General features: G+C 41.9%; 1 protein-coding gene across 2 annotated transcripts in view; it reads right to left on the bottom strand.

The window, feature by feature from the left end:
- SEPTIN8 (septin 8) overlaps positions 1-25,858 on the bottom strand; it is a 186,966-nt gene that overhangs the window by 46,398 nt on the left and 114,710 nt on the right. The window lies entirely within an intron of this gene.

Raw genomic sequence — 25,858 nt, 5'->3', positions numbered from 1 at the left:
GGGAGCTTTTTGCCTTGTGGCCCTCCTGGCATAGAGGTATGTGTCAGTGAGTGCTATCTCGTAGCCCTCCGGCTTGGAGGGTTACGCCGCTGCAGCCGGGCGGGTAGGCCCAGAAGTCTGTCTGGGGCCTGCTACTGCTGGGATGGCCTTGAGCTGTCTGTCCTGCAGGAAGAAGCTGGACAATTGAGAAGAATCCAGGGGAGGACCCGTCTTGGAAGGGACCATGCGGAGCGCTGGTCTGGAGAGGGGCCTGGTGACTCAATTGGAGGACGCATCCTAGATTGCCCTACCACACTATTGCCGGGTCGGCTTAAAGGTTCTGGTACTGTGTTTGCTGTTCATCGAAAACTACTACATCCTGTGGCAGAGGATTGTATGAGTTTGTCCCACCAAAGTCTGTGGCAGAGACTTTTTGTTCGTGCTGCGTTCCGGCTGCTAGGTCAGTGAGAGAAACCTATCCGGGCGGGCAAAGATTTAATCCTAAGCTGAGGATACATTCATCCTAAAGATTTAAATTCCTTGACGCTACGCCAAGAAAAGGTATTTGAACACCCCTGCAACTCTCCTTCTACCTCTTTCCTGCTACTTCTTCCAGTTATCCCCAATAAAGCATTGAAAAAGTACTTAAGTGACTGGTGCCTACATTGCCTCGCAGTAAACTCAACGGAGATCCCTAGACCCGGTGTTGGTGAAATTACAGGTAACAAGGTGACGGTAACAACCCGCTTAAATTAGCAGCTCCACCGTGAGTTAGTGCTACATGTGGAAGAATGGAGTAGCCCGTTTTAAACTGACTACATTACAATACCCTAAAGATCGGGGGTATGGCTGTTCTGCACTTCTTTACTGCACATCCCTTAAGGTGCTGTGCAGCTGCAGCACCTTACGGGATGGGACTTATTGGTGGTTGTAGACCCCTCCAGGACCTTGCTGATTCACTCTCTAATGGAGTACTCTGCAATGTCCCAAATGGAGATGGGACTTCTGAAGGTTCCTCCGGGTGCCCAACTGTTCATTGACTCTGGAGGGAATCAAAACAATGCTTGGACATTGAGGGCTTCCTGGATTGTACTCCCATTTGGAGCAACAGATCCTATCCTGAATTAGAGAAACTATTAGACCATTCTGTTTGGAAAGCAGTTGGGGTTAAATACATGTCCCAGTTGTTTGATGGTACGGTAGTAAAATCCTTCGACCAACTGAGAGCAGAATTCCCCCAAACGCCATGAGAATGCAAAGTAGGCAATCTGTTTTGCGACTAGAGGACTCTGCTTTTTCTCCCTATATTTAGCAATCCAGATAAAAAGGGCACTTTCTTTCGACTATATACCTGCTTACTTACACATATCCAAGCACCAGACCTGCTGCCCTGTAGGGAGAAGTGGGAACTTGATGTTGGCCCTATCGATGGGGACAGATCTTAGCTGCCGGCCCACTTGAGTCGGTGTCTGCGGCGCAGAAACTGTCACACCTGTTCGTCCTCCATAGAGTATACTGAACCCCCATACAATTACATAAATGGGGAAGGAGGGATTCCCCCTTGTGCCTGAAATGTCAACTGCATCCAGGTACTTTGATTCACATTCTGTGGAAGAGCCCTAAGCTGGTATGTTACTGGCATAACATTTATAAATTGCAGTTACTGGTAGACCCAGTCACTTGTCTACTTGGTGGCCTGGCGGAGGAGCTGTACCCCCCACCCCCCCTTACATATATTTCCTTGACTAGACTGTTCTATCTGCTCTTCTAGCTAGAAAATTGATCGCACGGTATTGGCTCTCCTCCCGAGCCCCCACGGCCACCCAGTGGATACAAGAGGTGAATACAATACTTGTTAGAGGAAAGATTGCTTATCAGCACAGAAAGGTGCCTGGAAAATTTACCAAAATCTGGCAGGAATGGCTGGAGAATCCGGAAGTGGCTCCTCCTCAACTCATCCTAACAAGACTGCTTCAGGTCAAAATAAGCAATGGGTAGGCCCGGGTCACTGTCTGAATAGCATGTATAGGATCGGGGAGTTTAGACTAGTATACAACGTACACTGTATGGAGATTCCTCTTGTTTGAGCAGGATGACTCCTCTTTTCCTTTCTTGAATGATAGTACACACCTTGGAGATGTTTAGTTTCTGTTTTCTGTATGTTTTTTAGTACCAAGTTAGGTATTATGCTCAAAGATACATTTAAAGTGGTTTTAAACCCTTACAGACCACTTTGTGCTACAGGTAAGCCTATAAGGCAGGGGTCTCAAACTGGTGGCCCTCCCGCTGTTGTGGAACTACAAGTCCCATCATGCCTCTGCCTGTAAGAGCCATGCTTGTAACTGTCAGCCTTGCAATGCCTCATGGGACTTGTAGTTTCACAACAGCTGGAGGGATGTCGTTTGAGACCCCTGCTATAAGGCTTACCTGTAGCTACCCAGGATATCTCCTAAACCTGCACGATTTAGGAGATATCCCCTGTATTTGCATGTACCAACGGTCATTGGAACGTGTGCACTGACACAAACTGAAGCAATGGCACGTACGTGCCGTTGCTTCAGTGAGTGTGCCGTTACCGTGCGCATGAGTGACGTCATCGCGGCTCCAACCAATCACAGCGCCGGAGCCATGATACACGCAAGTAACTCTCTGGGAGTGATGTCAGCTGCCGGAGTGGTGTACAGGCACCGCAGTGAGGGCTTCGATCTCAGGTAAGTATTACATAATGAGCTAGTATGTTGTGCATACTAGCTCATTATGCCTTTGTCTTGCAGGTGTTAGTTTTTTTTTTTTAACGTGGGTTTACAACCGCTTTAATGTATAGGCTGCATACAATGCTTAATATATAACCTTTCACACAATACCTTTATTATGCAATGTTTAGGGCATTTTCATGCTCTTTATTTTGAGATACAGCATATTTTTTGATTGTATGTACCTGTTTATATTTTATTTTCTGCACAATAAATTTTTTTTCTGATTCGAAAGATAGTCCTTAATGACATTGGCTGCATGTTTGGGGTCATGGTCCTGCTGCAGAATAAATTTGGGGATAATCACACACCTCCCTGATGGTATGGCACGATGGATAAGCATCTGCCTTTTTTTCTCGGAATTGAGCATATCATTGATCCTGACCAAATTTCCAACTCTATTTACAGGAATGCAGCCCCAAACTTGCAAGGAACCTCCACCCTGCTTCACTGTTGCCTGCAGACGCTCATTATTGTACCACTCTCCAGCCCTTTGGCGAACAAACTGCCTCCTGCTACAGCCAAATATTTCAAATTTTGACTCACCAGTCCAGAGCACCTGCTGCTATTTTTCTACACCCCAGTTCCTATGTTTTTGTGCATAGAGCAGTGATGGCGAACCTTGGCACCCCAGATGTTTTGGAACTACATTTCCCATGATGCTCATGCACTCTGTGGTGTAGTTGAGCATCATGGGAAATGTAATTCCAAAACATCTGGGGTGCCAATGTTGGCCAACACTGGCATAGAGTCTCTTAACCTTATGTTTTTTTTGGCCACACTTCTTCCATTAAGACCACTTCTGGACAGACTTCTCTGGACTGTAGATGGATGTTCCTGGGTCTCCCTGGTTTCCACCAGTTCTGTGCTGATGGCACTGCTGAACATTATCTGATGTCCAAGGGAGTAAGTATGATGAGTCTTTCATCTGCTGCTTTAAAGTGGTTTTAAAGGTTTTTTTTACCACCTTCTATGCATGCAGGTGAAAAAACCTCCTGTGTGCAGCACCCCCCCCTAATACTTATATGAGCCCCATCTTGTGCATCAGAGCAGCGGCTCTTCTGGGTCTCTTCCTCCTCATTGGTTGGAACACAGCAAGGGGGAGGGTCCAGATGCGCTGACAGGGGACCTGAGGAGGATCTGGGCTGCTATGTGCAATACCACTTCACAGAATCAGGCAAGTATAACCTGTTTATTTTAAGGGAAAAAAGTTAGCCTTTAGTCTAGGTTCACACTGAGAGCGGGTTTGAAATCGTGCGAGTTCAGCTGAACTCGCACGATTTCAAACTGGCAATTTGACAGACATCTGTGTGGGTTTATGCACAGATGTCTATTGAAAATGTCCCTGAAGTCGCCAAAAGCAACAGCCTCATTTAATTGGTTAATCATATGCCTGTCCCTAAGGCCCCTTTCACACGTTTTGACGGACTCCACTTGCTCAGCAGGGATTGCTCCGCTGAGCAGGTCGATGAAGAGTCTGTCTCTGCTTACTGTGCAGAGACGGACCTGTCAGAGTTCCGCTCTCCTCTATGGGGAGACAGCCTGTCCATTTTCATCCGATCCAACCCGCTGGACGGATGGTGAATGTATCGCCATCTGCCTTAGAAGCATAGAAGACAAGTGGTGGCCCGATCAGGTCTGGCTGAAAATAGGACAGGTGGACCCGATTGGCCCAATCATGTGAAAGGGGCCTAATGCTACAAAATACCTGACTTTGTGCAGATGTAAAAATGGATGCTGGTTTCTTCTGTTTGCTCACTTTGCATTTTGTAAATTGATAAAAAATAAATAAAAATGTAAATATTGTTGAAAGCATTCTTACGTTACAGCACTTCTTCACACCTGCCTAAAACCTTTGCACAGTACTGTACTTTTATACACAATGTTGCCTTCTTTGTTGTCATCACCGCTGAAAGGCATAAATCTAAACTATAGTTGCCTTATTTTGTAAAAAATCTTTTCTGATCTTGCACAAGTACAAGGCAGTGCTGAGGTCCCGAGGTTTCTTTTTTTCTTCCTAAAACTGATTCTGCCTTTCACCTCAGCCAGGGCATTATGCTTCTGTCTGACTCCAGTTCACTCTAAGGAGATTTCTCTTCATTGCTTAGAGGTAGTTCATGCTGTTCATGTCTACTTTCTATTAGAGACTCTGACATACTTTGTCTTTCCTGGTGGTCTTGACAAGAGATGGGCCCTTCTCAACACCTCCCTTTTCCTCCCTGGGCTCTGTTAGAGAAATTCCTTTTCCTGGTGAAAATTTTTACCAGACAGGAAGTGATGTAAAATCTGCAACAGGTAAGCAGACAACAATAAAAAGCTGACAGGGGTTCTAAACTTAGCACTTGCCTACTGGGCACTTTTACGCCCCCTCCTGCCCAGGCCAATTTTCATCTTTCAGCGCTGTGGCACTTTGAATGACAATTGTGCGGTCAAGCAACATTGCACCCAAACAAAATGTTTTGCATTTTCACACAAATAGAGCTTTCATTTGATGATATTTAATCACCACTGGGTTGTTGTAGGAAAGTTTCCCTCACATGATGTGATATCTATGGCTATCCTTTTGCCACAACTCTGCCTATTCTTAAAGTGGAAGCCCATGCAAAAACTAAAATCTATAGCCACCAACATTCTAACACTAACCTATCTAGCCCTGTAAAGAAAAAACAAGTATACTGTACATACCTTTTCTACAGGTAATCTGACTTGATCTCCAATGGCGGAAGCTCTGCTGAGTACGCGTCTGGCAATGGCTGTGAAATGAATGGGAAGTGACGTCACCCATAGAGTTACTATGGGGCTTCTGTGGACAGATGTGTCCTCTGCACCCACCCAAAGAGTGAAGCCGCGGCTGACAGCTCAGCGCTTCTGCTGGGTCGGATCTCCTGTAGAAAAGGTATGTATACTCGTTTTTTCTTCACAGGGCTAGAGAGGTTAGTGTTAGAATGCTGGTGGCTATAGATGCATGGACTTCCACTTGAAGGTATTAGAGTGAAAAAAATAAAAAGTAGAATTGGTTAAAGGCATTATAAACCTTCCTATCCACACCCTGTGGTTTTTCTTTTACCTGTATAAAATGTGCATTGATTATGAAGTTTCATGCTGTCATATTTTGCCCTGTATGCACAGTCTACAGTAGAGTAAAATCGTCACGTCTATGACAGATGTTTCGGTTAGTGGTCAAACGCGTGGCATGGAACTGCAAGTTAGTACACGATCGCTGGCTGTAGTCTGAAAACTAACATTTCCTGTGAAGAAACTATGTATCATACAATCCCACAAGGGTCTAGTGCCCTGCAGATGAAAACTACAAAGTAATTGGATCAGGCACAAACACGCAAAGCAATGAAGAAAGGAGATGTTTAATTACATTAGCACTCCTACATTTGTGATGCAACAGAGTAGCAATTGCAAGACATGCGCTGGACACTCTGGGTACCTTTAGCTTGTCCCAAAAGGGACATGCTGGGTGAATAAATACATGGACATAGGGGACTTGATCAGCCACAACACTGCAAACTGCAGTAACAACATGTGAGTCCATCTTTACAAGGTAAGGCAAACAAACAACAGAATAACGACACTAATACCTAATTAAAATAACAAAAACCTTTGAAACTGTACAGTGCCTTTAAATTTTAGCTTGAAACAGAGATGGTCATTATGTCTTGTAGGTCAGTGCTTGGCCAAAAAAAACAGGAGCAGTCATTTCAATGTAGACCTAGTCTGGAGAGCAAATACAGACCCTTTAGAAAATATTTGACCCATTTGTTTGAAGTACAACTGAAGGCTCCTGTTTGAAAGTCTAAACAAGTACCAAATCTAGTTACTATTAAATACACAAGCCAAAAACATGGTTTATGTTCCCTGGCTAAACCAAATCCTTTTTCATTTGTGTCTTACACGCTTCCCCTCCCAGACACTGCAGCTCACAGTGGGAGGGTTTTAGAAACAGGGGCTGTGTTGTCAATCTGGGAAGCCGTGGGCAAGACTGGGTGTGGCCAGATGCTGATTGACAAGCTGATAGCCATGACCTGAATTTTTTTAATCCCACTACAGTGCAAGCTTACCTGAGGGTTAACTTTACTGTGAATTCAGGAGCAGTGCAGCATCATTGCCACACCTTTACAGGAAACTGTAGCATGTGGGTGTCACCTTTACAGGAAACTATAGTAGGTGGGTGTCACCTTTACAGGAAATTATAGTAGGTGGGTGTCACCTTTACAGGAAACTATAGTAGGTGGGTTTCACCTTTACAGGAAACTATAGTAGGTGGGTGTCACCTTTACAGGAAACTATAGTAGGTGGGTGTCACCTTTACAGGAAACTATAGTAGGTGGGTGTCACCTTTACAGGAAACTATAGTAGGTGGGTGTCACCTTTACAGGAAACTATAGTAGGTGGGTGTCATTGACAGGCTCAACGATCACTTTTACAATGCTGGGCAGGACCCTCCCCACTGTGGTTTCTAGGCTCTCCTGGAGTCTGGAACAAGGGTAAATGGTCCAGACAGCTTCTTGCAGAGGAGATGGAGGTACATTCTGTTCTCGATCTCTGCGATCAATGAAGCCGGAAGCTACGAGGACGAGCAGTGGGTGTGCACGCACCCCTAGTGGCCGTCTATGGTACCGACATACCATGACAACGATTCGCGCAGCTGAGACATGTTGCCGCAGTACAACATGAGTATCTGTCACCTGCCTAAAGCTATAACTACCACTAAGGGGGGCTTGTCCCCCTCCCATGCATTTGTGGCGTAGGTCTGGCACACATATGTGAAAGGAAAAATTATAGGGCTATAATTTATAATTAACTCTAGTTTTAGGTACAATAGTTTGTTTCCATATCTTGGGCGTGTGCAATTTTAAACTTAAACTTGACATTTGGGTTCTACTCGATGCAACATCATCTCTTATATTTTATAAAACACCAAGGGGTGTTACAACCCCTGGCAAAAAATTATGGAATCACCAGTCCCTGAGGATGTTCCTTCAGTTGTTTATTGTTGTAGAAAAAAAGCAGATCACAGACATGGCCAAAAACTAAATGCATTTCAAATGGCAACTTTCTGGCTTTAAGAAACACTAAAAGAAATCAAGAAAAATAATTGTGGTGGCCAGTAACAGTTAGATTTATAGAACAAGTACAGGGAATACATTATGGAATCACTCAATTCTGATGAAAAAATTATGGAATCACCCTGTAAATTTTCATTACAAACACTAACACCTGCATCCAGGGCCGGACTTTCCATTGGGCTTGATGGGGCTCAAGCCCATGGGCCCCAGCCAATAGGGGGCCCCGCAAGCCGCCGAAAGCCGCAGAGAGATGCCGAAAGCCAGCTCTGTATCTCGGCGGCGCCATTTTTAAACTGAAAGGCTGCAATGACAAGGCAACAATGACACTGGAGCAAGGCTACACTGACAAGTCTGCAAATGTCACTGGGGCAAGGCTACACTGACAAGGCTGCAGATGGACACTGATGAGGCTGCATTGATGGGCATTTAAATGTAAGTTTTTTTCCTTAAAATTCCCTCCTAAACTTGGGGTGCGTGTTATACGCCGATAAATATGGTAATCATTTTATACACTTTTATTGCTTTTATTAATCGTGGACCCAGGACGAATACCAGTACAGTATCCCCCCACTTACACGCTTATATATTATCTACTTTTGTGAGTAGCCATTTGGCTGTTTTGTCTTGTCCAATTAAATAGAAGTTTTTTAATACTGCACTGAGTCTGGCGCACCTTGTCCTTTTCTATTTCTGTTTTAAAGAGCTGTGCATATGTATAGAAGGTAGGGCTCGAAAGTGACTCAAGCCCAGGGGCCCCCTCCACCATAAGTCCTGCCCTGCCTGCATCAGATTAAATCTGCTTGTTAGTATGTAGGTAAAAAGGAGTGATCACACCTTGGAGAGCTGTTGCAACAAGTGGACTGACATGAAGCATGGCTCCAACACCAGAGATGTCAATTGAAAAAAAAGGAGAGGATTATCAAACTCCTTAAAGAGGGTAAATCATCACGCAGTGTTGCACAAGATGTTGATTATTCACAGTCGGCTGTGTCTAAAACATGGACCAAATACAAACAACATGGGAAGGTGGTTAAAGGCAAGCATACTGGTAGACCAAGGAAGACTTCAAAGCATCAAGACAGAAATCCAATCATCCACAGTCCACAATTGCCTTTCCTTAGCCCATTGTAACCTTGTTTTTTTGTGTTTAGGTATTAGAGATGGCTTTCTTTTAGCTTTTCTGTATGTAAATCCCATTTCCTTTAGGCGGTTTCTTACAGTTCGGTCACAGATGTTGACTCCAGTTTCCTCCCATTTGTTCCTCATTTGTTTTGTTGTACATTTTCTGTTTTCAAGGCATATTGCTTTAAGTTTTCTGTCCTGACGCTTTGATGTCTTCCTTGGTCTACCAGTATGCTTGCTTTTAACCACCTTCCCATGTTGTTTGTATTTGGTCCATGTTTTAGACACAGCCGACTGTGAACAACCAACATCTTGTGCAACACTACGTGATGATTTACCCTCTTTAAGGAGTTTGATAATCCTCTCCTTTTTTTCAATTGACATCTCTGGTGTTGGAGCCATGCTTCATGTCAGTCCACTTGTTGCAACAGCTCTCCAAGGTGTGATCACTCCTTTTTACCTACATACTAACAAGCAGATTTAATCTGATGCAGCTGTTAGTGTTTGTAATGAAAATTTACAGGGTGATTCCATAAGTTTTTCCTCTGAATTGAGTGATTCCATAATTTATTCCCTGTGCTTGTTCTATAAATCTAACTGTTACTGGCCACCACAATTATTTTTCTTGATTTCTTTTAGTGTTTCTTAAAGCCAGAAAGTTGCCATTTGAAATGCCTTTAGTTTTGGCCATGTCTGTGATCTGCTTTTTTTCTACAACAATAAACAACTGAAGGAACATCCTCAGGGACTGGTGATTCCATAATTTTTGCCAGGAGTTGTATATTGTGTTTGTGTGCAGTTACATTCATTTAAGTGATTTTTTTTTCCTGAAAATTTGAGCTTGATAAACAGCTGCACAAATATTGTGTGACAAAAAAAAAACAAAAAAAAACAAAAAAAAAACAAAAAAAAAACAAAAAAAAAACATTGCAGCCAGTACCCCTTTATTCTCCAAGGCCTCTGCTTTCAGAAAATATATAATGTTTGGGGATTCTATGTAATTCTACCAAAAAAAGTCATACTGATTTTAACATGTATGTGAAAATTTCAAAATTGCCCTGGCCAGCAAGTGGTTAGTATATACTTAAAGGATAAGTTTACCTTTGGGAACATGTTCCACCCACTTTTAGGGTGGAAAATGTAACATGTTCCCACTCCTGCAGCCTCTAGTAACAGCAAGCCCTGGGATCTTCTCCTTGAACTCACTCTCACCATTTAGGAAAAAAAAAGTTCTGTGAATGGGAGATCTACAACTACAGAAAACCTTTGCGGCTGTCGGCTTGTAGTTCTCAATGAACTACCAGGGCACTATTACACCCTCTAGGTCAGTGATGGTGAACCTTGGCACCCCAGATGTTTTGAAACTACATTTCCCATGAAGCTCATGCACTCTGCAGTGTAGTTAAGCATCATGGGAAATGTAGTTCCAAAACATCTGGGGTGCCAAGGTTCGCTATCACTGCTCTAGGTACTTCATTGTCTTTTCCTGTCAGTGTGTAACTGCCAACCTGTATGAGATACAAGCTTACAGACAGTCTGCAGGAGTCCTGCATGGCACCCGCAAGCTGCTGATCACTGGTACAATGCTTTCCAGGCTCCTATAATTTTTAAAAAAATTTTTTTGTATTGCAGGGAAAAAAAAAAATGTGCATTTTATTTTATTTATTTTACAAACATGAATTTATCCTTTGAACCAAAAAGCACAAATGCAATGTTTTGCAGTTAGCATTCCTTAGGTGTGGTGGCTTCATTAAGATCAACAGAAAATGTTGATCTTGCCAGAAATGGGGTAACTTTGTCACTTTCTGCGACCACCAGTGGAAGCAAAAAAAAAAAACTTACTTTATTGTGTAGGCCATTAGTCCTATAAATCAACCATATAATGCAGATAAACAGAGGCAGCCATGTTTGAATTTCAGCATGTTTGACATCCATTACTGCTTCAACAGATAAAATGAAGAAATTAGCGGAGACATGAAGACACAGGAAGTGTGTTATTCACAGAATTACCAAGTAAAAAGACTTTTAAAAAAAACAAAACAAATGCAGCCACCACCTTTCAGGATGAGTAAGCTGCAATATATTCCATTTTTTTTCTTGCAGGATCAGTCTATTGAGAGAGGTAGAGATGACCGATCTGGGTGGAGAGGAATCTCTCCAACATTTTATTGAGTATACTTTCAGAACTTCTGGGAAGAATCCATATTTTGTGGCCCAATTGGGCAACAAGCGTCTCCTCCACTTAAGTTCCTTCAATTGGATTTCATCTCTGGGCAAGGATTTCAGAGTTAGATCTGCTTGCATGTCCTTACTATTACAAGCCGGAAAGCTCTTTCCCGAGGAGTCTGGGTACGGATGCTGTGACAGATCAGGAAAGGTCGCACAACCCTTATGCTTTAGCTCAATTCCAATCCATATATAGTTTTTTTGGGGGGTCTGTTGCTAAAGACCATGGCAATTATTGCAGTAAATGAGCACTGTGCAACAAGCTTTGGTTCCTGCTTTTGATACCAGGATTCTAGTCTTCTCTCTCTCAGATGAGATCTGCTGTCGCAGGGTGCAATACTCCACCCTTGTTCATCTCTTCCAGTTCCCTGTCCTGAAAGGTAGCGACTGATCAGGCTTGGCTTTTTTCCCCTCTAAGCTGATATCTATAAATCCTACAACAGGATTAGAATAAAGCTTGTTCAGTTTGGACTGATTTGTTTTCTTTTGCCTCAGTCCTCAGGTCAAATACATTCTGGACTTCAACTGATCTTAAGCTCTCTTAGAGGGCAGATCCCTGCAGTCCCTGTCATATCTCATGAGTGGACTATCTCCTACTCATCCAATACTTTGATAGGGGAGGGAGGGTCTGCATCTGACACTCAAGGGAAAGCCAAGACTCTCTAGGTGGGATTTACTACTTGCTCTGGACTTCTTTGCCTACTCCGGAAGAGATCTCTTCAGTCCAGCTTGAGTAAAGACTGAGTTACGAAGACATGCACTCTAAGAGCCATCAGCCAGGAAGTTTGCCAAGATCAGAGTTTTAGGCTAGGAAGGATCCTTTTGCGACTGATAATCCGACTGGAGGTGGTCCCACCTGGAGCTAAGGACAGAGCCATGATGACACTCTCTCTAAAGGACTATATCCTCCAGCATGAAGTTTCCCAGAATCAGGGGCTTTAGGACCCTTTGGCAGCTTGCTGCTCCAAAATTCAGCATCCCACCCTTGTTTTTTTTAGGCAAGAGCTAGGACAATCCTACATTAACCCTTCCACTCTCAGCTAGCCTCAGTCTTGTAGCAAGCAATAGGAAGATCATAAAAACAGAGGGGAACTCCAGGAAATAAATTTTACTAATAAGCCAGAAATCCTATTTTCCTGAGAATATAGTACTGACACATTCTTTAAAGCATTACGACTATAACATCCAAAAAGTAGTCCAACTCAGGGTCGGGCAACACAGCAACAGGCCCACACAACAAACGGTTCAATAAGGCTCAACAGACTCAGACAGCTTCTAGCACCTTAAAGCCAAAGCTGGCATCAGAGAAGGCCTAAAGATCCACCTGGTAGAACTTGAAGGGTTAGTGCACCTTTACAGAGAAAAGATGGGGAGGGAACACCCTCCCTCCCTACTGTACGCACCTCTGGCGATCTTGAACTGTCAGGACTGCCACTCCAGCGGTCAGGGAATTTAAATTCCAGTGTTTCCCTTCTCTGTGCTTCAGATGGATTTTGATTGGTCACTGCCACCAACCTTTAAACGTGTGAATGGAAGCCTGGTGTCAGCCTTGCAAATCTGAGAAATAATTGTCAGATACTGAAAAGCCTTTGAAGCACCAACAGGTGCAGTAGAATGTGCCTTAACAGGAAAGGGATGAACCCCAAGAAGGTTAGAGGAGAAACCTAGAATTGTCCAATCGCTGGCACAGGGGAAAAAACCCCTTGAGACGAGAGACAAGAAAGTCCACCCACTATGATAAGGAAGAGAACATGTTTCAAAGCATGAAAGGGGAAGAAGCAGAAAGAAACTCCAGTTTATAGCCCCTGGAAAGGACCCTAAACCCAGACATCCAAGATTTCCTCAGACCAAAAAGCTACGAAGGCCGACAATTTTTGCTAATCGGCAATGCACTCATTTAACTGACAATTGTGTGGTCATGCAACACTGTATGCAAATTTATAATTTTTTTTTCACACAGATAGAGCTTTCTTTTGGTGGTATTTGATCACCACTGGAGTTTATTTTTTATTATATAAATTAAAAAAAAAAAATTTGGGAAAACTTTTTTTTTACTTTCTCCTATAAAACATCAAATAAAAATTGTAACAGTAAAAAGAAAGAAAAAAGCCAATTTCTTCATGAATTTAGGCCAAAATATATTCCAATTCAGTATCTAGATCTTGCAGAAGACCCGCAGGTTGAATGTACAGGTGTGCACACCCATTATAATGACATGCTTGAGCACAGAGACAGGTGTGCTCAAGAGACAGTACTCCATGCTGGAGACAGGAGGTTTCTTGTCCACAGGGCTGAGAGAGTGGAGAAGGCCAAGTGAGTCCGGAGGATGGTGAGAGCCAAGATGACTAGGCGAGTCCAGAGGACTGAGGGAATCTAGGAGGTCTCAGGGGACTGAGACAGCCAGGGAGGGACCAGTCAAAAGCCATAGTCCAAGTTGGGGCCTGGGCAGTGACACTGCTGAAGAGAGCCAGGTGGCAGCTGGCCACACAAGGACTCACTAAAAATGCTTTACCACTAAGCCAACAGCCCCCAAATATCACACTATATAAAACCCAAGTACAAAAAGGTTACCAGTCATGAACAGGGTGAGTTTCTTCTATAATGTAATGCAGATGAACAAAAGTGTGAAAGGGTCCTTAAAGTGGAACTTTAGTCAGAAAATTAAGTCCTGCTAACTTACTTTAAGCTTGTCCCTTTTTCAGGTATAGCTATGTAAAACATAAAAAAAAAAAAAACCATACTGTAGTCGGTAAGGTTGAAGAAAGACAACAGTCCATCTGGTTCAACCTGTGTAGGTATATGTATGTCAGTGCCAATAATTATTTCCCATATCCCTGTATGTTGTGTTCTTTAACCACATGCCGACCTCCCACCGGCAAAACGGCTTTCCTGCACGAATCGCCGCAGCTGTACGGCAGCCGCTTTAAGGGGTATAGGACGCGATACACATTGCCGTTGTCCACCGGGCCCCCACGATCGCTTGAGACAGAGCAGGAACGTGGATCTGTGTGTATGTAAACACACAAATCCATGTCCTGTCAGGGGAGAAGAGACCGATCCTGTGTTCCTAGTATATAGGGACACCAATCGGTCTCCTCCCCAGTCAGTCCCACCCCCCTCAGTTAGAAAACACAGTGAGGGAACACATTTAACCCCTTGATTGCCCCCTAGTATTAACCCCTTCCCTGCCGGTGACATTTATACAGTAATCAGTAGCTATTTATAGCACTGATCGCTGTATAAATGTCAATGGTTTAAAAAAAAAAAATTAGAGAGATAAAGACAGAGAAATATATATCTATATCAAAAGTGTCCTATCTGTCCACCGCAATACCAATAAAAAAAAAAAAAAAAAAAAAAAAAAATCGCAGATCGCTGCCATTACTAGTAAAAAATAAAACAAAAATTTTTAAAAATGTAAAAAATGCCATAAACCAACCTATTTTGTAGGCGCTATAACTTTTGCGCAATTTAGGATTACATATCGGCCTAAACTGAGGAAAAAAATTGTTTTTAAAACTTTGGGATATTTATTATAGCAAAAAGTAAAAAACTGTTTTTTTCAAAATTGTCGCTCTTTTTGTTTATAGCGCAAAAAATAAAAAACCTTAGTGGCGATCAAATACCACCAAAAGAAAGCTCTATTTGTGGGGAAAAAAAGGACAATTTTGTTTGAGTACTACGTTGCACGACCACGCAATTGCCACTTCCGCTCATGGCGCTGTGGAAGTTCCCTCTCCCCCGCAATTTTCTGGAACATGCAACAGGTCCCAGAAAATTGCCCAGCCATTCAGAATACGCATGCGCACCCAGCTACGAAGCTGCAAGCTGTCACAGCCGGGTGCCCACACCTGCAATGACGGCGCCGTGGAGAGGAGAAGCGAGGCGTCCGCATCACTGGACAGTGGGACAGGTGAGCATCTGTTTATTAAAAGTCAGCAGCTACACTTTTTGAAGCTGCTGACTTTTAATAAACACAGAAATGGGTGGAATCTTCAGGGCCCCGGTGCAAGAAAACATGAAAGGCCCCCACCAGGGACATTGCTAGGTCCACAAAAGATCTGGGGCTAGAGCCCATAGCAGCGAAGTAAAGAAAGTCATGCGCTTGGGTGGGCACACACATGTATAGTGTGCGTGCGTGCGTGTGTGTAATATCGTTACATAGTGCGGATCCCCCCCTTACATCAGGGTCCCCAGAGAGGCCCCCCCCCTACATCAGGGTCCCCAGAGAGGGCCCCCCCCACATCAGGGTCCCCAGAGAGTCCCCCCCCTACATCAGGGTCCCCAGAGAGTCCCCCCCCCCCCCCCCCTACATCAGGGTCCCCAGAGAGTCCCCCCCCACTACATCAGGGTCCCCAGAGAGTCCCCCCCCATATCAGGGTCCCCAGAACCCCCCCCCCCTACATCAGGGTCCCCAGACAGTAATTGTTCCTCTTAATTAAAGTGGTTGTAAAACCCCCAGAAAAAAACCTGCAAGACAAAGGCATAATGAGCTAGTATGCAAAGCATACTAGATTATGAATTACTTACCTTAGATCGAAGCCCCCGCAGCTGTCCTTGTACACCGCTCCCGGCGTTACTTCCGGGTATTGCGGACTCCGGCGCTGTGATTGGCCGAAGCCACGATGACGGCACTCCCGCGCATGCGCACGGGAGCCGCTGGTAACAGCATACTAACTGAAGCAATGGCACAGACGCCAGGATTATAGTTTTATCTCGAGTATATCCCCTTTATGCATGCCAATATTCTGCCCTTTGGTAGCTGCAGCTTGACATTGCATGCCATTGCTCAGTCCATCTTCTACTAGGACCCCCAAGACTTTCTCCATCCTTGATTTCCCCCCCCTAGAGGTTCTCCCCCTAGTAAGTAGTTTGCATTTATGCTTTTAGCCCCCAAGAGTATTACCTTACATTTCGCCAATAAGCACTTATACTGTTTAAAATCCAGCAACAGTCTAACCCTGCTCTGCACATGCTTAGTTACTCTTTATTTTTAGGCACTGTGCCGAATTTGTAGAGGCCAATCTGCTGCCAGCCTAAAGATTAAATGCTGTCCAGGTGCTCTGGGCTTCAGCAAACTAGCAGCCTTCGCCAAGAAGACAAAGGGGCATAGCTGGAGGCAATTTACAGCACACACTTATGTTGGTAGCAGATTTATGAATGTGGAAGTTATGTTCCTCGGAAAAGAAAATTATTTTTTATCAAGTTATGGTTAAAAGTTCCACTTCAATATATTCTAGCATAAGCTCAATTGAGTTTGGTTCTAGTGTAGCTATGTGCAAAAAAAAAAATTAAAAGAATAAAAATACATACAATGAAGTTTGTTTCTAGCATTAACACAATAAATTGCTTTCTGAGTCCATCTCATTACATAGTTATATTACCTATTGATTTTGCCAATAGATTAGTTGATGTTCAACTTTAACAGAGTGACAACACTGTTTGTTTTGCAATAAAAGCATTGACACCCTGTAGACAGGGTAGTCGTAGATGGACATGTAGTTTTAATTGGATTTGAATTAAAGAGGAAGTAAACTTTCATGGATTGTTTGTACCTATAGGTAATCCTTATTGTAGTCTTACCTATAGGTACTGTAAATATCTCCTAAACATGCACTGTTTAGGAGATGTTTACTGTATATTCCGCCAATGACGTTATGGGCGCATGTGCTCTGAAGGAATGGCCAACCGTTCCGTATCTTCAGAGACCTGTGCCGTAACCGGCAGCTCCCACACGCATGAGTGAGAGTGAAGTCATGCAGCTCCAGCCAGTCACACAGCCGGAGTCCACGGACCCAGAAGAAAGATGAGCAAAGATGGATGCGGCCTCCGACGGTGACAACGAGGGTTTCATTTGCAGGTAAGTTTCACATAATGCGCTAGCATGAAATGCATACTAGCACATTATGCCTTTACTTTGCAGACCAGAAAAAAAAAAAAAAAGGCGGCGTTTACCTCCTCTTTGTGTGACAGATTAGCCACTTCAGCCCTGGAAGGATTTACCCCCTTCCTGACCGGGCCATTTTTTTGCGATACGGCACTGCGTCGCTTTAACTGCCAAATGCGCGGTCGTGCAATGTAGTACCCAAATAAAATGGATGTCCTTTTTTTTCCCCCACAAATAGAGCTTTCTTTTGGTGGTATTTGATCACCTCTGCGGTTTTTATTTTTTAACGCTATAAACTAAAAATAGAGCGACAATTTTGAAAAAAAAAAAAAATATATAATTTATTTTTTACTTTTTGCTATAATAAATATCCCCAATTTTTTTTTTAAAACAAAATTTCTTCATTAGTTTAGGCTGATATGTATTCTTCTACAATTTTTTTTTTTTTTTTTTTAACCAAGAATAGGAAAAAAAAATCGTAATAAGCGTATATTGATTGGCTTGCATAAAAGTTGTAGCGCCTACAAAATAGATTTATGCCATTTTTATTTATTTTTTTTTACTAGTAATGATGGCGATTAGCGATTATCTGGACTGCGACATTGCAACGGACAGATCGGACACTTTTTTGGGACCACTGATATTTATACAGCGATCAGTGCTATAAAAATGCACAGATTACTGTGTAAATGTCACTGGCAGGGAAGGGGTTAACACTAGGGGGCGATCAAGGGGTAAAATGTGTTCCCTAGTGTGCGTTTCCAACTGTGAGGGGATGTGACTGACTAGAGGAGGAGCCAGATCATTGTTACTACTCAGTAGGAACAGACAATCTGTTTCTCCTCCCCGTCAGAACAGGGATTTGTGTGTTTACACACACACACAAAACCCCATTCTGGCTCTCATACCCGCGATCGTGGGTGGCCGGCAATGATTGCGTCTGCCGGACACGTGCAGCGGGCACACCTGGTACGACTCTTAAAGGAGCCGCCATACGGGTAAGGCGGTTCGCCCAGCAGTGCCATTCTGCTGACATATATTGGTGTGAGCCATTCGGCAAGTGGTTAATATTTCAGCATTTACAACAATTTGTTTTTCTATTGGGAAAAGACTTAAACCTCTCCCTTAGAGCTGTGTTTGCATTTTTTGCACACGCGTGAAAATGCGGATATTAGCTAATCTTCAGACCTAAAATGTGCAAACGTTATACAGTTTCTCACAGCAGAAACTCTGGAGAATAAAATGGTGGTAGTTAAAAAGTCACACAATATTAGTGCATAATAACAGACATATTTTCAGTAAAAACAAAATAACAAACCACACAATAAAGTGATTTTTTTTTTGCACATAAAAGCAACGCATTTCCAACTTTCTTGGTAAAATATTAAAATGAGGCGGTTAGGTATATTAAAAAAAAAAAAAAAAAAAAAAAAGGTACCCAACATGTTGAGCCTTCAAAATTGTGACTGCAAAACCAAAAGTCAGTGCTAAAAATTGTTCGAGGTGACACAAAGTTTTCTTACTTTAGCATGCATGGTGATATATAACATGTAGCACATAAATGCATAGCTTCTGGGTTCATTCACCAGAGGAAAGATCAGCAAACAGAGGTTAGGTTGTGGTGCCTGTGGAAGTGATGAAGAATGCCTTGCATCAGTGGCAGGAAAAAGGGCAAAACCATATGAATAAAATCCATCTGTTGTAAGCATTCCTGATAACGTTTGTCTCAACCCCTGTAACTACAACTTTTGCTGGACAACTTGGTCTGCGTGAAAATGTGGACAAAAACATAGTAATAAAGGCATGTGAAATAAAAGGAAATCAAACTATATCCACGTCAGCCCCAGAAGAATTTACCCCCTTCCTGACCAGAACACTTTTTGCGATTCGGCACTGCGTTGCTTTAACCGACAATTGGGCGGTTGTGCGACGTGGCTCCCAAACAGAATTGACGTCCCTTTTTTCCCCACAAATAGAGCTTTCTTTTGGTGGTATTTGATCACCTCTGCGGTTTTTATTTTTTGCTATAATAAATATCCCCAAAAAATATTTAAAAAAAAACATTTTTTCCCTTAGTTTAGGCTGATACATATTCTTCTACATATTTTTGGAAAAAGAAAAAAAAAAAAAAAAAAAAAAAAAAAAATCGCAATAAGCGTTTATTGATTGGTTTGCGCAAAAGTTATAGCATCTACAAAATAGGGGATAGTTGTATGGCATTTTTATTGATTATTTTTTTTTTTTTTTTTTACTAGTAATGGCGGCGATCAGCGATTTTTATCATGGCTGCGACATCATGGCAGACACATTGGCCAATTTTGACAAATTTTTGGGACCATTGGCATTAATACATCGATCAATGCTAAAAAATTGCATTGATTACTGTAAAAATATGACTGGCAGTGAAGGGAATAACCACTAGGTGGCACTGTAGGGGTTAAGTGTGTCCTAGGGCATGATTCTAACTGTGGGGGGAGGGGCTGTGTGTAACACGTCACTGATCAACGCTCCCGATTACAGGAAGAGCTGATCAGTGACAGTGTCATTAGGCAGAACGGGGAGATGCTTGTTTACATTAGCACCTGCCCGTTCTTCCTCACCGTGAGACGATCACGGGTAACCCCCACGAACATCGCCATCGTGGAGCTCCTGGTGGGCGTGCCCGCGAGCCGCCTTTTAAAGGGCAACGTACAGGTACCTTAATATGCCTGTACGTGCCCTTCTGCTGCGGTATATCTGCGTGAGGCGGTCGGGAAGCTGTTAAATTAGCATTACAGACCCAAAAAAAAGACACAAAGGGGTATGGGAGGGATCTGGGACTGCACGATACCCAGGAGATAATGCAAATAAGTGAAAATGATGTAGAGATTAAAAAAAATTACAAAATTTATTACAGCAATGTAAAAAATCTCAAAAGTGGAAAGACATTTTAACAACACTAATAAAAGAGTCGCATCATAGCTTTAGTATGGCGAGTACAAAAGGGGTGAACCCCATACATGTGGAGTACAGCTGAACTGAGCAGACATAGAGACCCCAACGTGTTTCAACAAATTAACTTCTTCAGGAGAAGATGATGTCCACTTGAAAAGGATATCTACCATACTGAAACTATGATGTGACTGTTTTATTAATGTTGTTAAAACGTCTTTCCTCTTGAGGGTTTTTTACATTGCTATAATAAGTGTTGTATTTTTTTTTTCTCTACATCATTTTCATTTATTTGCATTATCTCCTGGGTATTGTATCCTCCCAATTCCCTCCCATACCCCTTTGTGGGTTTTTTTTTTGTATTGCATTATAGGGGATAGATACACACCCTATTTTTGGGCTCAGGAACCTAAATGCATTCTTAGCATTGCAGATATTGCCCACTTATAGCTACAAGAATACAGCTGTTTTAGTTATGGTGGTCCTTTAATGTTATAGTATTAGATTTACTGTACATGTAGGTTAGAGGTAGACATTTGTATCACACTGTAATCATAATGGAAATAAAACACAAAACGCAATGCAAACCCAAAGTGAGATTTAATACAAAGAAACAAAAAGTACAAAGTGAGAAAAAAGTGAAAAGATTAAAATTATACAGTCACAATGGTATAATGAAAAACATGTATATAAAAAAAATGTTTTCTTAATGATGATCTTAAAGATGAATCTTAAACACAGGATTATTATTTGGCCACCACAAAATGACATTTCCTACCAGGATAAGGAAACTTGGTAAACATAATTTGCTTTTATACTTACATGCTTTAGTAGTTAAGCAGTCTGGAAACCATTTGTACACTATCAAACCACTCAATCGTATTAGACATATTTTTAACACATTCAATAGGAAAATGGAAAAATATATAATATCTAAGGCAACACTTGGAGTTGTCTATTTGATGCTTTCATAATATTTACTAATTTTTTTTTTTTGTAAAACAGTTATGCTATGCACTCATTTATCTATTATATTGCGCAATACTGATCAGTGGTTAAATAGAAACATTTTCTCCCACCACTGACCTACATGCGGAGAATCTTGCTGTGGTACAGAATATAGTTTTGATTCCAGAAACCAGCTGAGCATTTTTAATCCTCAGTGTATGTACATGGGAGTGCACCCTTTGAGATTAGCAAATCCTATAGAATGATAATGAAAGAAGAGGATTGGAATTATTGCGGTGCTTGAAATAATTGTTACATAAAAAAAATTTATATAAAACAGTTTCTTTATTAATATAAAAAAATGAACAAAGGGTTCAATTAAAAACAGTTAGAGAGCATATACAAATTGCATATAGTGGGTCGCTGGTACCCCTATAGAAAGAAGGTGGTCACAAGTCAATGATGTATCCCAACACGTTTCGCCAGTGATGGCTTCCTCAGGGGATTGTTTGGGACCACCAAAAATAACCCAGCTCTAGCACAAAATACAAAACAAAATATCAGTCGATTATACAAATAATGAACGTACAAAAGTAAGAATCAAAGAGACACAAAACAGCATTTGCCATGACTTCAAAGTGACACAAAGAGACACAATACCTTCCTCTGCCAGTCCCGAACCAGGAAATGAATAGAGGGGGTGTGTAGACGTAGAAAAAACCCCAGCCAGGGATAGCGCGAAGGAGACCATACACAAACAAGCTCTGTATTGAAATTTCAGGACAATTTTTAGTCTCTCTTCCACACTATAAAACACTTCTGGCGCCCCTGAACCCATTTGTTTTATAACATTGAGCATAGTAAGTATCCCTTAAGGTTCACTGGTTGACTGTATATTGGACCTTGGGTTTTGTCCAATAGCCATGTATATCATTAATGCTTTGCTTGTCCTCATATTTTAGCTGGGTCTTTATTTACCTCCTGTGGCTGTGCACAGTTTCCTTCGCACTATCCCTGGCTGGGGGGTTTTCTACGTCTACACCCCCCAGTTATTGATTTGTGGGGTCCACCCCCATTCTGTCCTTTTCCTTGTTCAGGACGGGCGGAGGTAGGTATTGTGTCTCTTTGAAGCCATGGCAAATGCTGTTTTGTGTCTTCTTGATTCTTCATACTTTTGTACGTTTATTATTTGTATAATCAACTGATATTATGTTTTGTATTTTGTGCTAGAGCTGGGTTATTTTTGGTGGTCCCAAACAATTCCCTGAGGAAGCCATCACTGGCGAAACATGTTGGGATACAACATCTACTTGTGACCACCTTCTTTCAATTGGGATACCAGCGACCCACTATATACAATTTGTATATGCTCTATAACGGTTTTTAATTGAACCCTTTGTTCATTTTTCTATATTAATAAAGAACCGGTTTTATATAACAGTTATTACAAGCACCGCAATTATCCCAATCCTCCCCTTTCATTATCTTTAATAATCAGGATGAGGTGCATGACATTCTAGAGCCACTCAGACCACTTCCAGTTGTATACATCCTATATAATGATATTGCTAGATTGTTGTTTACAGGTCTGATACTGCTTCAAGCTCCCATGCTTTTTGCCACAGGAGCTGGCGGCCTCCAGGCTCCGTCGTCAACCCCCCCCCAATGTACCACAACTAAAAAATGTGCAGCACACTCCATAACGTTATATGATTTTATGGATCCAGCAATGTCGAGACCTTCCAGGCACTACCTTACTTCACGCTTTTTGCGCCCTACTGGGGTTTTAGCCTAGGGCCCCATGAATAAGCATCAGGTGGAAGAAAATTGTGTCAGAAAGAGGCAAGGAGTAGAGTATCTCAGTGTTACTGGATTAATAAAAATGTTCAAGACATAGTTACAGGGTGCAGCTGCACATTATTACACTGTAGAATACTGCTATATGGTTTGTGGTATCTCTAGAAATGTGGATAAACGGTGTATATATTTTTTTTTTTTTGTAAAGCCCTTCACAAAAAATGAGCCCTTAAAAATAACATGCAATTATACACATATGTCAGTTCATTTGGTACACTTTGTAGAAACAAAGCAGCTTCTTAAACCATGCACAACAGAATGCAGATATGTCAGGTGCTTTTCTGTAGATTATTTTTAGAGTGTAATTGTAGGCAACAATTGAAAGATCAGTGAACTGAACAAAAAAAAAAAAAAATATGAAGTGAAATGGTATCCAGCAAGCACTGCAAAATCAGTGCCAAAGTCAGAAAGTTCACTGTACCCTATTTCAAGTTTTCTGCAGTTCACTGCACCAGAATACAAGGAACACCTCTCATGGTCACAAGGTGTGTACCGCCTAAAGCCTGTGTTTCTTTTGTCTTCCTGCATCACTAGTCACATCCAGACTAAGGTGTTAGTTTATGAAGCAGTGAAATCTATTCACTGCTTCGTTCTCCGGCATTCACAGTGAAGATCTTTCTCCTCTGTGTGCCAGTTTATGAAGCTTTGTAGATCGCTTCACCTTTGGAGGAGTGAAGCGATCTATAAACGCATCTAACAGTGGAGAACGACCCCTGATACTGGAATCTCGTGAGACTTTAGGAGATTACAGTACCAGAAATTCACAGAAACACAGAGATGTCAGTTTATTAAGCAGTGATAAATTATCACCGCTCAATACATGGACAGACGGTGTGGATTAATGTTAATAAAAGAAATGTCCCCCTACATTATATACACATGTATACACAATATATATATATATATATATATATATATATATATATATATATATATATACATACATACACACACACACACACACATACATACATATACATACACACACACACACACATAAATATGACCGGGGGACATGGTTACAGTGTTGGGGGGTCTGAACGAGGTATAAGGAAGTTAAATATCTTCCTCCTTCCCCCTCAGATCCCCCGGGATTCTCTCTTCCCTCCCCGATTCTCCACCTCTGAGCTGGTTAATCGGGGAATGTGAACTCTGACACAGATCGCCAGTGAAGCAGTGAGATCACCGCTTCATAAACTGGCCGTTACTGTGTCAGTCAATGAGGATTCTCCATGTGTAGAAATAATCGGCGGGAGAACAAGTTCAAACACTTCTCCCCCCGATTATCACTGTTTCATAAACTGTTTATGGACTGTGATCAGCGGCAATCCTCGGGATCACCGCTGATCACTGCTTCATAAACAGACACCTGAAGGTGACTTCTGTACTACTTTTTTTTTTTACATTAGGTTTCCTGTATGTTAGAGACAGCGTGCAGGAAGTGAATTTAGGAAGTCGCCTCCTACTTTCCAAGCAGGGATTCTCATATTACCACATTACCGACAAAAGGAAGACAAATTGACTACAGCTATGCCTGGGTGAAAAAATTTATTTATCAAATAGGTATCTAGGGTTTAATGTTTTATCTAGATTGGAGTTTAATTTTCCTGAGAGAAACATGGAGGCTGTCGATGGTAAGCTCTCTTTCTTCTAACGCTTGAACAGTGAGTAAAGATAACAGCCAATCAATTAGCATTTTCAGAAGGGAAGTAAGCAGTGTAGCACCTATATTTCCTTCCAGACAGGTTACCCATGATTTTACAATTTGGACAACCCATTGTTTTAGTGCAATGACAATAACCGGGTAGCCTTAAGCCAGCCATAAAAGGTTTGAATCTCGACCAGGTCAGCAGAAACCAGCCGAGATTCAAACCATGTATGAGCAGGCTGAATGTATCCAAGTTGATCCATCGGTCAACTTGGGTAAAACCAGCCTGTCGGATTTTACATGCAGTTATTACTAGTGGCTGCACGGGAGGGATTCCACCATCAACACTGAGTGTGTTGATGGGGAATTGAGCAATTTGGTTGAAAGAAAAGAAAATTTCTCCATCTATGGATGGCTTAAAGAGCTAGGATCAACTGACTTCAAAACATGCCAGTCAAACTGCAGGGTTGATCTTACAGTTTAGATTCTGGATTGTCAGTTCTAACCTTTATGACCCTAGGAACTTTCCGGACGCAAGGCTTCATATGAGAAATTTTAAGTAAAGATGCTAGTGTCCCCCCAAAAAATCTGCCAAGTTCTTGTATTTATTTAAATACCCGACACTGGGCTCTGTTGTGCTGATAACATTCTAGGTAGCTAGCCATTAGCAGTTTGGGGATAAAGTATAGGAGGAGAAACCATATAGGCGATAGCTCCTATATAAATGCCCTATTGACAGGGAAATTCTACAGTAAAGACCCAAAGAAAGCAAAAAAACTGGATGCCTTCCCTGCATACACTTAGATAAAGATATATCATAAAATAATAGCAGTCAAAACAACTTTGTCAAAGGAACTATAGGCCAATACGTTTACAAAAGCACAGCGATGTGTAAGCTGGTTCCAAAAAGACATTATATGCAAAAGGATAAAATGCCAAGTTGTAAGACAAACTGGCGGTAAGCACAGACCCAGGGAAAAATATATATAACCTGAATGTTTTAAGGCTGCGGAACCCTAAGCATTGTTTACCAAAAAATACATTTAAAAAAAAAAAAAAAAAAAAAAAAAACTAAGTGCTTGTATTGGTAGAGAATGTATATAACAACTGATGCTTTAAAAACGAACAAAATGCTGATCTGCCCACATGAACTGAAAGAGAAATAATGGAATGAAAAAAAACACTTGGTGAAAGTCTACACATCACCACACTGATAACTTTTTAAAATAAAAAAATTTGCTTTTTTTTTTTGCTTTAAGAAAAGTAAACTAGCACCTTCACTTGTGGCAAAAGCCATCATTATTCACCATTTTATGCAACACTTGGATTACACAAATAAGGCCCAGCAGCAGGAGTCCCTGGATAGTCCCCTGCTATGGCCAGCATTTTGTTGGGTTTTGTCTGGGTGAAGGTAAAGCCAGAGCACCAC

Source organism: Aquarana catesbeiana, linkage group LG03 (assembly GCF_042186555.1).
Source record: "Aquarana catesbeiana isolate 2022-GZ linkage group LG03, ASM4218655v1, whole genome shotgun sequence".
Taxonomy (NCBI): domain Eukaryota; kingdom Metazoa; phylum Chordata; class Amphibia; order Anura; family Ranidae; genus Aquarana; species Aquarana catesbeiana.
Note: the sequence above shows the minus strand (reverse complement) of the source record. Positions and strands in the feature narration are given on the sequence as shown.